At 36.8% G+C, this 16,934-nt stretch overlaps 1 pseudogene; it reads right to left on the reverse strand.

Annotated features, from left to right (window-relative positions):
* Positions 1-12,348: 12,348 nt before the first annotated feature.
* On the reverse strand, positions 12,349-15,734 carry LOC141499264 (uncharacterized; annotated as a pseudogene).
* Positions 15,735-16,934: the final 1,200 nt, after the last annotated feature.

Here is a 16,934-nt window from a genome sequence, read left to right on the forward strand (position 1 = left end):
AAAATTCGTAATTAGTCATCACATAGTGTTGTTCTTATAGTGTATAATGTCATCCTGGTTCTACTCATTTCACTTTGTATGGGTTCATATAAATCTTTCTGAAATCTCTGCTCACTGTTTCTTATTGCACAGTGCTATTCCATTATTCATATACCATAGTTTGTTCAGCCATTCCCCAATTGATAGACATCCCTTGATTTATTACTTCTTTTCATATATTACCACATGCTAAAGTAGCATGCATCTCTTTAAGATGTATGTGATAAACATTTAAAAATTTTTTTATAATTGTATTCAAATGGAAGTATAAAAAAAAATTAAAAATAATTTTCAAAGTCTGATGTCAAATTATTCATTTCTCTTTTCCCCCATCCATTGATAACTTAGAGATTACTGCATCTTAATATAAAGATGAGCGTGTGTGTGCGTGTGTGTGTGTGTGTGTGTGTGTGTGTGTGTGTGTGTGTTTGTATTTTAATGGCATCAGAGCTGGGATGGTAGAATAGCAAGAAGGAGTGAGCTTCTTTCTCTAAAACATTCCTTCCAAGATATCTAGAAAACATTAAAATTAATTTTTTTTCAGTCCAGGTTGCTATATGGGGGATAGGATTGGGCCGGGATTTTCCTCCTAAGAGTGCTTTGGCACCTAGGAAGAGGCCATGCACCACAACATTGGAGATCCTAGAGTACTGTGACCTCATTATCCAACCTGCACCTTCGTCACTCACAAACCAGTGCTGGTTGCTCTAGGGTAGACTGAGAAAGGGATTTGCACCCAGGGGTGGGGGCCTTAGGCTCAAGACTCTATATTGAAGCAAGAAGCTGGTTCAGGAGCAAAAAGTACTAGTGTGGATTTGGACCTCAGGAAAACAGCAGTATCTCATCTTCAACTTGTAGCCTAGTCTGAATGCCTCCGAGGAGTCTCAGACCAAAAGAAATTTTCCTATTTTGCTACTCTGAACCAGTAGCACTTTGTTTATTCTTTGTTGACCTCAGACTCAGTCAGGAGCTTGCTGAGCTCAGTGGGGAGGAGAGAACACTAGATAACTGAAAAAAGATGACTTTTAGACTGTTGCTTGCAAGTCTTTAGCCTGAGTTGTTCCAATATCTCAAGAATAATTATCAGCCAACACTATAAAGGAGTATAGAGAGCTTAGAATATGATAAAGGACATAGACTTATGGCCAAGAATAACTCACTCGCCAAAAGTGAGTATAATCCTCCAGAGGAAAAAATGATTTTTAATAAAATATAGAACTTACAGACTTTCCTGATCTAATCAGTCTATACTCTCCTAAGAGAGGGAGTGAAGCTGTTACTCAAACATCACTGTTGAATCCCTTTTGGACATGGCCAATAAATTCCCAGGTCACAGTGGTTAAAAATATGAACAGTTAATTTTCAAAAGAGGAATGGTAACCTATATGAAAATATACTAAGGAGTATATAATAATTAGAAATAATCATAAATGTAATTTAAGTCTTTTTTGAAAAACTATCTTGGAGGGAACTTGGAAAAATAATAGCTGTTAGCTAATGATTACTTTGTTGAGATTATATATATATATATATATATATATATATATATATATATATATATATATATATATAGTGAGTAGGGTTTTTTAATTTTTTCAAAGATCTTTGTAGTTACTTCCATTGTGAATCTTTTGTGAAATAATAGAAAATATTAAAAGTCAAACCAGAATACTAGAATAAGTACTACTATTATATAAAAGGAAAAGAAAATGAGAGCAAATGGACAAAGAATCTTAATGAAGACTTAGAAGAGGGAGTAACTGAAGAATTTAGGCATTTTTGTGAGGTGAAATTCTTTTATATAAATGTATATTGTTTGCAAAAATATTTAATTGTAAATACTATTTTAAGATTTTTTGTTTTAGTACAGGTCTTAATCATAATTTATTGCAGAACAAGAAGTAAAAAAAATCAACAGATCGAATGAATGTTCTTTGTGATCACTGTGATGATTCTCAAACTTTAAACATTTTAATATCCATTACTGTTGTTTTTGTGGTAATGGTCACAACTTGAGATATGCAATTTTTTTAATGCTTCTTGTGATTTGTATGTTCTAGAAACTTTGAATGTAAATAGAATGGCTACATGTAGTGAGAGAAGGTTGCAAAGCTCTTGTTTAGAGCACACTTCTGACAGTTGCTTTTTAGGTCTCTTGATGTGTTTTCTGCTCTTATTTTGCTGTGTAATTAAATCAGTGGTTAAGAAATTTTAAACTATCTCTTTCATCAGAATTTATTGTACTTTGTTTTTTTTTCCTTTTTCTCTGGTCTGTGTAAGTAGTAGCACAGTATAATACTTTAAATTATTACATTGATAGGAAATTTGCATGTGAAGATTTTGTGTAAGTATTATGCTTTATGTTTCATAATTTCTTTCTAGATTGCTTTTTTAACATTTTTTTCAAAATTCTAAAGCTTATTATAAGCATTGCTTCAGTGTTGTTTCTTTAATTACATCTGGAATGGCAAGAATTGTTTTAGGCTTCAAAAATTTTTTTACAAAATCCAATTGTATTTCTCTTTGATAGTGCTTATATTGTGATTTGGGGCATGTGGAGAATGTTTCGTATGGAAAAGAGCAGGAATAGACACATAATAATGTTTGAATATCTGATGGATAGAAAAATATTGTAGTTGGGAAAAGATCCATTATTTTAAATTTAATAAATACTCTTGTACACAGAAATCTAACCCCAAGCCTTCAAAGTACTCCAAATTCTTATGAGTAGTAAAACACTGGTCATGTGGCAAAATAAACTTTGTTATTCTATTTATTTTTTTAGATATTTATTAAACTTTTCCTATGTATTAGGCACTGTACTAAGCTCTGGGATTACAAAGACAGGCAAAAGGCAGTGCTTGATCTCAAGGAGCTCACAATCTGTGGGGGAAGACATCATGCAAACAACTATGTACAAACAATATAAATGAAAGATAAAGGTGTAGATAATCCACAGAAGGAGGTTATTAGCATTCAGACAGACCAGAAAAGATCCTGTAGTAAGTGGGAATTCAGTTGAATCTTGAAGGAAACTCAGACTCTTTTTACTAACTGAGACATGAGGGGAGGGGAAGGTGGTGACAGTGGCAGAGGAGAGAGGAAGATATCCAAATTGACAGAACATAGCAACAGATTGAATAGGGTTGGGGTGGTGGCAGGGGAAGAAGAAAGTGGGTATATTGTTAAATAAGTGCTTCAGAGAAAAATTTTAAAAGGGATATAAACTGAACTGAGCTGTCAGTGAAATGACCAGTTCAAAATCTTTGAAGTAAGTGTAAACTAACTCTGAGGAGCTTTTTAAATATTATTAAAATACAAAGTATTAAATTAGTTTTAGAAATATAACAATACATTTTTCTTCTCATTAAGAAAATCTGATAGGACTTTTACATTTATGATCACTGAACTTTAAAAACTAGTCCAAAGAAGAGAAATTAGTAGAATAAAAGTTAAATGAAAGCAGGAATTTTTGACCATTTTTAATCATGTTCCTAGTACCTAGACTTAAAACATTGCAGAGATAGAATGGAGTTGATTTGATAAATTCAGTTCAGTTTCTCTGAGCATAAATGAAAATGAGAGTTCTTCAGATAGGAAAGTTTTAAGGCAAAAAGGACAAAATTCAAATCTCTAAAGTCATAAAACAACAAAGATAACTGTAGTCAGAAATAATTTGTCTGATTATCAACCTTTTGGTGCTGAAATTTTCTGAACTAGACTGATTCTTTAAGAACATATTTGTAGTCCCTCTAATGGACTCACAATCTAAATCATAAGCTCAGAGATTTTTGGCTCCTTGTAGGAGCTACTAGAGCTAAATATTCTCTTTGAAAATACAAAGTTAGGGGCGGCTAGATGGCACAGTGGATAGAGCACTGGCCCTGGAGTCAGGAGTACCTGAGTTCAAATCTGGCCTCAGATACTTCATAATTACCTAGCTCTGTGGCCTTGGACAAGCCATTTAACACCATTGCCTTGCAAAAACCTGAGAGAGAGAGAGAGAGAGAGAGAGAGAGAGAGAGAGAGAGAGAGACAGACAGACAGACAGAGACAGAGACAGAGACAAAATACAAAGTCAATTCCAAACTACCAGATACTATTGTAAGGCCTTAGCGGAGTGTTATTTAATGCAGAATAATTGCAACTTTTTTTAAAAAGATGTTATAGTTGTATCATTTTGTTAAAGATGTTTCTAATGTAATTGCACATGTGTTAAAATAATTACTTCAAGATGGGTTGTGTGTGTGTTTGTGTGTGAGTGTGAGTGTACACGTGTCTCCTGAAAATTTTGGTTTAAAAAGTGTTTTTAGATAAATTAATAGGATCATAAGAAGTTAGAGCCAAAGGGGATCTTAGGGCTTTCTATTATTTCACAGATGAATAAATTGAGTGACTCAGAGTTTACCAACTTGTTAGTGGAAGAGCTCATAATACAGATCTTTTAATTCCTAGTTCATTGATCTTTTTCATAGGATGCTGTTCAAGTTATCAAGAAATCATTTGGGGATAATAACTTTAAAGATTGACTTTTGACAGGTTGCTACTTGCTTTAAGTGATATAGCATCAGGGCAGGAGTGAGGAGGACCTGAGTTCAAATATGACCCTCAGACATTTAATAATTACCTAGCTGTGGGACCTCGCTTAGCTCCACTGCTTTACAAAAACATACCAAAAAAAAAAAGATACAGCATCTACTTATATGTGTCACCAGTCACACTTATTTTCCTAAATTTTTTAGAAGCCCCAATAATCAACACTTCACTCTGAAAATTAATTTTTTTAGAACTTCATTCCCATCAGCTATCTTTATACTTTAGTTTTTTGCTTGATTACTCAGCAATTGTTGAAAATTATCAAAATATACTTAAAACAGTAAAGTATGAAATAATGGCATTAAAGAGGGTATATTTTCCTCAGGTTATTGTTGTAGCCTTATGGTATTTTGAAAATTTTAGTGGATGGTTCATGTTATTAGAATATACTGTTAATATTTCCTTTTCTTTGATACAGAGCTCAGCATTATATCAACATGCCAGTCCAGTTCAAACCAAAGTCAGCAGGAAAATTCGAAGGTCTCTTAGTGGTTCAAACTGATGAAGGCAAAAGTATTGATATTCGACTAGTTGGTGAAAGTCTTGAAAAAGTTTAACTGGAAAGCAGTTTGTATTATAAAATAAATTGTTATAATAGTTTTCTCTTTTTTCTAAGCCCAAAAAAAAGATTTTGTAAATGTTTTGTATTATAAATTGAGCTATGTTTAACAATTTTTGGTTTTGCCCTAATATTGAAGACTACTGAAATATCATGTTTCTTTTACAATTATTGGACGTTTTTACAAAGGAGGAAAATGTTCTATTTTTACATTGATTATGTTTTGCCAATAAAGATGTATTTATTTTAATACACTATATTCAGAAGTATGCAATTTTCTATTGAGCTTGGCTGCAAAGCTCAATTTCTATATTGCTTTGTATTGCCCTTTAATCCTCTTAAGCCCCTGGACCTTTTCTTGCTCCTTGCTTTTTTTTCCTGCCTTCCATTTCCCCTTACTGCTGTTTTTCTTAGTGTTAGTAAAGGGTGGGGGTGGGGTAGGGGTCCTTCCAACCACTATTTATTTATTAAGCACATAGTAGGTGTCAAGTTTATGCCACGTCTAGGGGATACAAGAACAGAATGATTCTTGCCAGAAGAGACTTAGTTTCTAGGGGAGGATGGGATGGGAAGGAAACCATGTACTTAGAAATCAAATACAAAAAACTGCACAAAATTATTTTAAAGGAGAGGTCACATGTCTATGGAGAATGATTTGTTAACTAGAACTAGAGGGCACAATAGAAGAGCTCTGAGAATGAGAGGGAGATGAGGGTAGATGGTTTGACATGGATATCTATGTGTGGAGTTTGGTGAGGGAAGGAGCTTTGGCTTAGCAATTCCTTCTAAGAAGTAATGCTTTTGTGGACTTGATAATCAGTTGTGGGAGTTTGAGGGGAAAGGGAAAGTTCTAGGTAGTCATTACAGAGATCAGAATCCTGTTGTCTGATTATAGAAGGATGGGACTTGTTACTAACCTCTAGTCATTTCTAATTATCTTCTTGGGCAAATGTCTATTTTTGTAACAGAATTGGTCAAGTTTTACCATATTTTTTGTCATCAGAGGAGGAGAAGCAGTACAACAACTCTAGAGTATGACTTTGGAGAACATACAGTGGGAATAGAAGGGCATATCAATATAGAAGTCAAAAAATTACCTGAGTGGTAATGTATGGAAATCTAGTATTTAGATAGTATATGATGATTTTTTCTTTTTTTTTTTAATAGATTTATTTTTTCAACTACATGTAAAGATCGTTTTCAACAATCATTTTATTTGGTAATGTTTTTTTCTCCCTTTCTTCCCTACCTTCTCCCTCCTTTAGAGAGTAATTTAATATTGGTTAAAGTATAACTGAGCTTTAGAAAGATGCAGGATTCTTGGTTCAGAAGGTAAATGAATTTCAGTTTAAATGGATAGTAACAATCCAAAGTGCTTATATGATGCCCTAAAGGTGTTTAAGGACTAAAGATATATGATGCATAAACTACTCAGTGCTGATGGAACCACATTGATTAGTGTTAGTGACATGATCCTACAGAAATGGGCTGAACATTTCCATGGTGTTCTTAACAGATGATCTTCAATCAGTGCAAAAGCCATTGACCATTTACCTCAAGTTGAAGTCAGTCCATCCTTAATTGAAACTCCAACTGAAGAAGAGGTTTCAAATACCATGGCAAAGTGCCTGATGCAAAGTCTATTCCAGCTGAGATTTACAAAGCAGGAGTCCAAATGCTCATACATAAACTGGCTGAAATATTCTGGGTTATATGGCATGAGGAAATTATCCCCCAGGAATTTAAGGATGCTTCCTCTGTTCATCTCTTTAAAGGCAATGGAATAGAGTGTGCTGTGGCAATCACAAGGCAATTTCTCTCTTAGTCGTTTCTGGTAAGATTCTTGCCAGAGGGGCGGCTAGGTGGCACAATGGTTAAAGCACTGGCCCTGGAGTCAGGAGTACCTGAGTTCAAATCTGGCCTCAGACACTTAATAATTACTTAGCTATGTGGCCTTGCGAAAGCCACTTAACCCCATTGCCTTGGGAAAAAAACCTAAAAAAAAAAATATTCTTGCCAGAGTCCTTCTCAGTAGACTGATTTTTCATCTGGAAGTTGGTCACCTCCTTGAGAGCCAATGTGGCTTCATTAAGTTTTAAGGAGCAGTAGATATGGTATTTGCTGCCCAACAACTCCAGGGAAAATTCCAGGAACAAAACAGAGGTCTGTATACGCATTTGTAGCTCTGACCAAAGCCTTTAACACCATCAGTCATGAGGGTTTATAGAAAGTTATGTCAAAATTTGGTTGTTGAGAGAAGTTCATCAGTTAGTCAATTCCACAATGGCATGCATTCCTGGGTCACCAATGGAATGAAATAAGGTTGTGTCCTTGCTCCCTTGCTTTTTAGCATAATGTTTTTAGCCATATTAACACTTAGAAGGAAGACAGCATCAAGGTGTCAGCAATCACACTGTCAGTGAATTCTTCAACTTGAAAAGGCTAGAAGCCAAGGCCAAAGTGAAGTGTTTGTGCATGATTTTCAGTTTGCACTCAATATAACTGCAACAGTAAGGATTGATTCTCTGCTGCTTGTGCTAATTTTGATCTAACAACACCAAGAAAACACAGGTGCTACATCAGCCAGCATTACATCATCCATATGTGGAACCGCTGGTTATAGCAAATGGACAGATTTTGAATACTATAGATAAGTTCTCTTGTCAATATACTTTTCGGGGAGGTACACATTGATAATAGGTTGTAAACATTCTCAGAGCTAGCTCACTGTTTGGGAGGCTTCTGTGTAAAGGGTAGGAGAGAAGTATTAGGCTGACCACCAAACTGGAAGTCTAGAGAGTCGTGCTGACCTCACCAGGACAGTCTACCAGTACTGTTTCAGGAAACTGAGTCACTCATAAGTTGTCTTAAGAAGATGCTGAAGATCACTTGGCAGGATAACAGATACTGATGTCTGTCCTTAAGCTAATTGCCAACTACAGACAGTCCAACTCTGAGGGGCTGGGTACATCATTTGAATGCCAAAAGTATGCTTGACTGTTTTATGGAGGACTATCACAAGGCAAGTACTCACATAAAGGTCAAAAAAAAGATACAGACACTTTTGGAATTGATTATGTTGCATGGGAGATGCTGGCGTGCCCTCATCTGAGAAAGTGCTGTGTTTTATGAGCAAGACAGAATGGAAGCTCAAAGAAGTTTAGAGAACCCACCCCAGGTGTTCACATGTACTATTTGTGCCTGACCTGTGGTAGAACATTCTAAGCAATTTGGTCTGATCAAACACAGACAAACGATGACTTGTCTCTAACCTAGTGATATTTTGATCTTCAATAAAGGATAACAACCAGCCAACCAACCAAGAAAGATATTAATCATACTGTGAAAGAAGATATCTTAGGGATATAGTAGTGATATTGCTGGATCAAAGGGTGTGCACAGTTTTATTGTTCTTGGGCATAGTTCAAAATTGCCCTCCAGGATGGGAATTCAGGGAAGCCTGGAGGGATTTGCATGAACTGATGTTGAGCGAAATAAGCAGAACCAGTAAAACATTGTATACCTTAACAGCAACATGGGGGTGATGATAAACTTTGATGAACTTGCTCATTCCATCAGTGCAACAATCAGGCACAATTTGGGCTATCTGCTATGGAGAATACCATCTGTATCCAGAGAAAGAACTGTGGAGTTTGAACAAAGACCTTTAATTACCTTTAATTTAGAAAAAAAAAAAGCTGTTATCTAGTCTTGCTATCTCTTATACTTTATATTTCTTCCTTAAGGATATGATTTCTCTCTCATCACATTCAATTTGGATCAGTGTATACCATGGAAACAATGTAAAGATTGGCAAACTGCCTTCTGTGGGGGGTGGGGGGAGGGAAGTAAGATTAGGGGGAAAATTGTAAAACTCAAAATAAATAAAATCTTAAAAAAGGAAATTGCCCTCTAGAAAGGTTGGATCAGTTCACAAATCCACCAAGAAGGCATTAGGGTCCCAGTTTTCATACCCTCCAAGACAGATCATTTTCCTTTTTTGTCATATTGACCAGTCTGATAGGTATGACATAGTAACTCACCTCAGTTATTTTAATTTGCATTTCTCTAATCAATAATAATTTTAGAACATTTTTATGTGATTGTATGATTGTATTTCTTCATCTGAGAACTGCCTGTTCATATCCTTTGACCATATCAGTTGGGGAATAACTTGTACTCTTATAAATTTGACTTTTCTATATATTTTAGAAATGAGTCCTTTATCAGAAACACTAACTGTAAAATTGTTTTTCAACTTACTGCATTTCTTTTAATCTTGGTTGCATTGATTTTATTTGTGTAAAAGTTAATTTAATGTAGCCTAAATTATCCATTTTGCATTTTATAATGTTCTCTATCTCTTGCCTGATCACAAACTCCTCCCCTTTCCATAGTCTGAAAGATAAACTATTCCTTCTCCTAACTGGCTTATGGTATCACCTTTTGTGTCTAAATTCTGCAATTTGTTCTGACCTTATCTTGGTATGGGGTGTGGGATATTGGTCTATGCCTAGTTTCTGCCAAATTTTTTTTATATACTTTATTTTATTTTTCTCTGGTTACATGTAAAAAGAGTTTTAACATTAATTTTAAAAACTTTGAGTTCCATATTCTTTTGCTTATTCCCATCCTACTCCATCTCATTGAGAAAACAAGTTATTTCATATGGGTTAAAAATGTATAATTATGGAGTAGCTGGAGTCAGGAGAATCTGAGTTCAAATCTGGTTTCCAGACAATCATTACTTAGCTGTGTGACCTTGGGCAAGTCACATAACCCCATTGCCTTACAAATGCCAAAAAAAGTGTGGACATGCAGATCATTACCATAAAGTCATGCTGTGAAAGTAAACATGGTTCCCCCCCAAAAAAAAGAAACCCCAAGAAAAAAGTTTTAAAAAAATATGCTTCAATTGGACATCATCAGTTCTGTCTTTGGGGATGGATAGAAATTTTTATCTTAAGTCCTTCAAAGCTGTCTTATGTCATAGCATTGCTGAAAAAAGATAAGTCATTCACAGCTGATCATCCTACAATATTGCTGTTACTTTGATATAGTATATTTTCCCACTGCGTCTCATGTAAGTCCAGGTTTTACTGAGAACAGTCCTATTCATTTCTTTTTTTTTTTTTTGATTGCTAGATTTATTGAGCACTTACATGCTAGACACTATACAAATACAAGCAAACAAGTCAGTACCTCCCCTCAATGAGCTTACATCCTAATGCAGGAATACAATACATAAAGCGAGGCTGGGGTGAGATTTGGGTCATCAAGCTGGGATGAGGCTACTAAGCAGGTGGAAGAGATAGCAGAGTGTGAAGCAAGTAATGGTAGGGGCTCTTCAGGAAATGGGGATCCTGGCCAAGGACTCAACAGTAAGCTGAGGAGGCCCCGGAGTGCTGTCAACTATGTTTATCAAGTCTATTTTTTTAAAGGAATTTAACATTTCAATTATTCTCTGACTATCCATTATAATTGCAATCCATTCTTCTCTGAACCATCTCCCTGCTGTTGTTTTCCTTTATGGGATGACTTTATTCTTTCATAGTTGAAGAGGAAGATAGGAGTCAGACTGTGGAGAGTCTCCCTCATATACTTTGGGGGTATTTGAATCAATCTCAAAACCACATGTGCTAACAGAAGAATTTGGGGTAAATTTTGATTCTCCTTTGAAGACTGAAAACCCTGGAAGTGGAGGGATGATAGAGAGTAACTACTTAGAGTTAGATTTTGAGCACTTTCATGCAGTCTACAAATCATAATCATATTTGTATAACAAATTGGGATTGTATTTTCTTTTTTTGGTCTTGGTATCACTAACACCATTATATTTGGCATGTTTATTAAGCAGAAGCTTAATAAATACTTAGGGGTTAGGAGACCCCATAGCAGATGCATCTGTCATTTTAAGGTCCTCTAGAGTCTGGTTTCCCCCTTCCTGTTTGGCCTTATTTCCTACCACTGTCTTACATGTATTCTACCTCCACACTAACTAGACAATCTTTGCACTGCTCTTCCGTTTGCCAAGGCTCTCTTCCCTACCTGATACTCATTTCCTCCACATCTCTCCTTCTGAAACCCTCTAAAAGACCCAGCTCAGGAATCACCTCTTCTATGAAGTTTCCCAGATCCCTTTCCAGCTGGAAGGGCCTTCTTCCTCCTCAAACTTCTTATGGCAAACTCTCTTAAACCAGGGTTTCTTAGCCTTGGCATCCTTAGATTTTTTTATGGCACATTGTCTTGGATTAAGGGTTCTTAAACTGGGCATCTATGCATTTGTTTTTAAATTTTTTGTTAACTACATTTGAAATGAATTTCTTTTAAAATTCTAGATATTTTGTTTTAGTATTTTAAAAATCTTTTTTCTAAGAAGAGGTTTGTAGGCTTCAGCAGTCTGCCAAAGGGGCCTATGACCTAAAAAAGTTAAGAAACCCTGTTCTTAGATCTTTTCTTTGCTTTTATCCCTTTCCTCCTATTTGGGGGAGAGGCTTTTACTAATTTCTACCCAGTATCATCCTTCTTTGTTCCCCCCCTCAAACAGACTGTATCCCCCTCGAGGGCAGGGAAGGGTATTGGCTCACTAGTTTGTCTAGCCTAGTTTATTGGCACGTATCCAATACCAACTGACTGCAAATCCCCTTTAAAATGAAGACTTATGGTTTGTTATAAACATACCACTGGCATCACTGGAGCTCCGCAAAGAGCAAGAAAGACTCAGACCCAAGGTCAAGCCAAGGTCATCTTCCATTCAGTCTAGGAGGCCCCAAGGAGAAACACTCACCAGAGACAAAACCTCCTCCTGGCATCCATCCCTTGGGCACAAGGAACAGATTAACCTGAACAGCAACTCCACCAAGAACACTGTTTTCTCCCTGGGATTTCTAGACATCTAGCAGACTTTCTCAAATTGAGTCAGAAGCACAAATCCACTTGCCAGAGGCCTAGTGACATGAACATGCCCTGCCTGAAGAGATCCTTAAAGCATGAATCAATCTGATAGTGTCTAGCATTGGTTTCTTTCCTGCATAGGAATTAAAACAACAACAAGAAGAAACTGTGCTCCCCCAGAACTCGGTGGTTTTCTGGAGGCCTGGGATTCTGAAGGGCTGTGACCACAGCAGGAGGAAGGTTCCCCTTCAGGTCTGTCCCTACTGGTTCTCCTTTTCCTCGAGCTCCATGTCAGCTGACAAGCTTATGTGTATCAGTGCCAGTCCATAGAGGATCAGGACGACTCCAATCTACCACATCACCACACAGTATTCTCCATACAACAGGTACCCCTGGAAGGCCAAGGCGATGATGTTAGAAGCAGTCCTTGTCAGCGGGGCTGTGGCAGAAGACAAATACTGAGGGCTTTGGAAAATAAGGCCCACATGAGGGAGCTGCTAACAATTATCAAGGAAAAGGCCATCAGGTAGAACATCAGAGTCAGCTAGGCCTGTATGACGGGCAGGTAAGGCAGCTCCTGCCCCTCCTCCTCCTCCTCCGGGTCCTGGGACATTGGCTTCAGTGCTAGCTTGGCAAAGGTGCCCAGGCCACTGGCTACAATGGAGCAGAAGGCGAGCCCCAACAACGCTGAGCCAGGGCACTAGGCCCTGGGACAGCAGCCTCAGACATGTCGACTGGGAGCGGAAGTGCAAGAGACCTGGAGCTGGAGGCAGGAACCCAGCCCCAGTCTCTGCCGGGGTCCCTGCCAGTGCTCCACCTTCTGCCCTATTCATTTCTTATAGCAAAATAGCATTCCATCTTAATTACATCATAATTTGTTAGTCAATCCCCATCTAATAGATAGCCTTTCAATTTCCAGATCTTGTCACCAGAAAGAGCTGCTATGAATTTCCTTATACAAAGAGGTCCCTTTCCTTTTCATCTCTTCTGAATATAGACATAGTGGTGGCATTGCTAGGTCAAGTAGGCCTAGTTTTATAGTCCTTTGGGCATAGCTCCAAACTGTTAGAATTGTTGAATCATTTCACAACCCCATTTTCCTTTATGCCTTCCAACATTTGTCATTTTCTCTTTCTATCCTATTAGCAATCCAACAGGAATAAAGTAGTAAGAATTTGCCTATCTCCAATCAGTTGTGAATTAGGATTTTTTTGAATTTTTTTAAATATGCATGTAGATAGCATTGATAATAAAATCTGAAAACTGTTCATAGCTTTTTAATCATTTATCAATCCAGGAACAGTTCTTATTTTTTATAAATTTCACTCAGTTCCCTATGTTTGAGAAATGAGTCTTTATCAGAGAAACTTGTTTCAATACTTTTTCCCACAGTTCCTATTGCTAACTATATTTCCCTTCATCCTATTCTCCTCACCCTCATTCTATTCTCTCCTTTCACCTTGTCCTTTCTCAAAAGTGTTTTGCATCTGACTATCCCTCCCTCCACAATCTTCCCTTCTTTTACCTCTCCCCTCTTTCTCCCATCCCCTTCTACTCCTACTTTCCTCTGGGGTAAGATAGATTTCTGTATCCAATTACATGTGTGTATATTATTCCCTCCCATCCAGTTTTAATGAGAATAAGGCTCCCTCACTAACCCCCTTAACAATCCCTCCACATTCCATTACAAAAGCTTTTCCTTACCTCTTATGTGAAATAACTTATCCTGTTCTACTTCCCCCTTTTCCTTTCTCCTAGTACATTCCTCTCTCACTGGACTCCAACTTTTTAATACATTATCCCTTCATATTCAACTCCCACTTGAGCCTTGTCTACATATGTTCTTTCTGATTGCCCTAATAAATGAGAAGTTCATATGTGTTAACAGTATCATCTTCCCATGCAGGAATATAAGCAGTTCATCATTAAGTACCTTACAATTTGCCTTTCCTGTTTACCTTTTTATGCTTCACTTGAGTCTCATTTTGAAGATTAGATTTTTCTATTCAGCTCTAGTCTTTTCATCAGGAAAGTTTGAAATCCCCCTATTTAATTGAATGCCCAGTTTTTTCCCCCCGAAAGAGTTTTTCTAAATCTTGCTGAGTTTGTTCAGTTTTGTTGGGTAATTGATTTCTTGGTTGTAAACTTTTGCCTTCTAAATCTGCTAAATTATTTCTCACTTTCCCCAGCAATTTTTGTTAAGTAGTCTGGGTTTATCAAACATTAGATCATTATAGTCATTTTCTAGAGTTTCTTTTGTACTTAACCTGTTCCACTGATTGACCAATCTGTTTCTTAGCCAGTACCAAACAGTTTTGATAACTGCTGCTTAGAATAAAAATTTATATAGTATAGTATAGCTAGACCACCTTCCTTTGCAATTTTTTCCTCATTAATTCCCTTTTTTTCATTAATTCCTGAACTTTTGTTCCTCCACATGAATTTTGTTGCTATTTTTTTAGCTCAATAAAATAATTTTTTGGCAGTTTGATTGGTATGTCACTGAATAAGGAGCTTAATTTAGGTAAAATTGTCATTTTTTTATTTTAGTTCAGCTATCCATAAGCAATTGACATTTGTCCACTTATTTAGATTTTATTTTGTGTGAAAAGTGTTTTGGAATTGTTTTCATTTAGTATCTGATTTTGTCTTGTGAGGTAGACTTGCAAGTATTTTATGTTGTCTACAGTTATTTTAGATGAGATTTCATTTTCTCTTTCTGCTGTGCTTTTGTTGGTGGTATGTAGAAATGCTAATGATTTATGTGGGTTTATTTTATATCCTACAACTTTGCTGAAGCTACTAATTGTTTCAAGTAGTTTTTTAGTTTATTTTCTAGGATTCTTCAAGTATATCATCATATCATCTGCATAGTGAGTTTCATTACTAAGCTAACATTTCTAATACAATATCAAATAATAGTGGTGATAACAGGCATCCTTGTTTCATCCCTGATCTTACTAAAAATGCTTATAGCTTATCCCCTTTACATATAATGTATTAGCGACTGTTGTGTATGGGAGCACTGTAAATTATCTTCACCTGGTGAAGCACCAGAGTCTTATTTTACTGTCACAGGAGTGGGAGTGGATTAGAGACTGGAGAGGATATTTAAGCACTTGTATTCTGGTAAATAAACGGAGTACTTGGGGATCCTGGAGAACTTGTCATCCTTGTCTTCCTTGTCTCCTGCCCCTTCAAAGTTCCCCTGGGGAAAGTTTGAAGGAGTCCAGAAAAAGGACTCAGTATATGGCACCAATACAAGGACAAGAAGGCAGAGTTATCTGAGTGAAGTCCAGCTTAAGGGCACAGTAGATGCAAGCAAGAGAACCAAGCGACATCCCAGAGCAGAGGACTCTGGAGAAGGTAACAGGTTAATGTTACCAGGGGCTGATTTTAAGTTGGAACAAAGAGGTGTAAAGTGAGAATGAGAAGAGAAACAAATATTCAGCATTAAGGAACCAGCAAAAGTAAGTTAACATTGAGTAAAATGAAAGTGAAAAGAAACAATTGAGTATTTAGCATTGAGGAGCAGGGGGAAGTGAAGTTTCTTCTTCAGCAGCAGTCCCGTACCAGCACTACAAGTGCAGAGGACCTGCTTCCTGATCTTTTTAGCCATTGCTGCCAGGCTGGCAGTACTAAACATGATCCAAACCCCTAAAGCTGTGGGCAACTTTAGAGACTTCTCGTCATTGCTGAAGACCCTGACGCTTACAACGAATTTCACTCCAGAAGCCACAGTGAGTTTCACTGTTCAACCTACAGCCAGCGGAGCCATGGCCATTACTCCCGCACTAGAGGGCTGTGAACTGAACACTAACTACACTTCCTCTGTTGAGAGCAAAAATGTCATATGCAATTGGACAGTTTGTAATGATGTTGACTACTGTTTAGAAAATGCAACAACTCCAAATTGTTGTCAACAACTCAAGTAATCTCAAATGCTCTCCCTTATTCTCTGCCACTCCCACCCTGGGCAGAGGGAGGGAGGTGGGAGGGAGAAGGGAAAGTTTCCTCTTTGGAACTTTGAAACTCAAGCTTTTGTTTCAGATGAAATGCAGGCTGGGCTAAAAGGACAAGACCCCTCCAGAAACTTATTCTAGAAATAAAGGGACCCCCAACTTTCTTCCTGGTTTGGGGGGGGTGGGCAATAACTCTGTTTTTCAATAGACTTGATTGGGAAGCTTCATGGTTCATTAGTTAAGAAAAAAGGGGGAAGAAGATTTTTTCTGGGATTGGGAAATTTGGATTTTGTCTTTCAAATGAAGTCTATGCCTATGGCTTATATTTCTATTGATGGTCTTGATTGGTTATGTGTGTGTGTGTGTGTGTGTGTTTTTGAACATCTGTAGGGCATTTTATCACTGTCCTGGAGAGGTGGGAGAATGTTTCTATATTCTGAGATCTGGTACTGGCCAGGTATCAATCTCAGCTTAATAAATATGATACAAGAGAATTGTTTTCTGTGTTTGTGATAGGATCTAAACTCTGAAATAGTTAGGTAAAGTTAATTGTTACTCTTTTTAGTTTGAATTTTGAATTTAATTGCTTTGAAAAGTTTTTTGTTGGCAAAAGAAAAACTTTGTAATCTTTATAAGTTGGGGATAAAATGTATTTCAAGGAATTTAGGAATATTGCTTTTTACCATTGACATGTTTATTTTTGAATTTTTTTACAATTTATGTGGCATTCATTATATAATAATTTTGTTTCAAAAAAAAGACAAAAAGGGGGATATGTTAGGGACTGTTGTATATGGGAGCACTATAAATTATCTTCACCTGATGTCCTTGAGTGCCAGAGTCTTGTTTTACTAAGTATCATGGGAATGGGAGTGGATTAGAGA

This window comes from Macrotis lagotis, chromosome X, assembly GCF_037893015.1.
Source record: "Macrotis lagotis isolate mMagLag1 chromosome X, bilby.v1.9.chrom.fasta, whole genome shotgun sequence".
Lineage (NCBI taxonomy): Eukaryota > Metazoa > Chordata > Mammalia > Peramelemorphia > Peramelidae > Macrotis > Macrotis lagotis.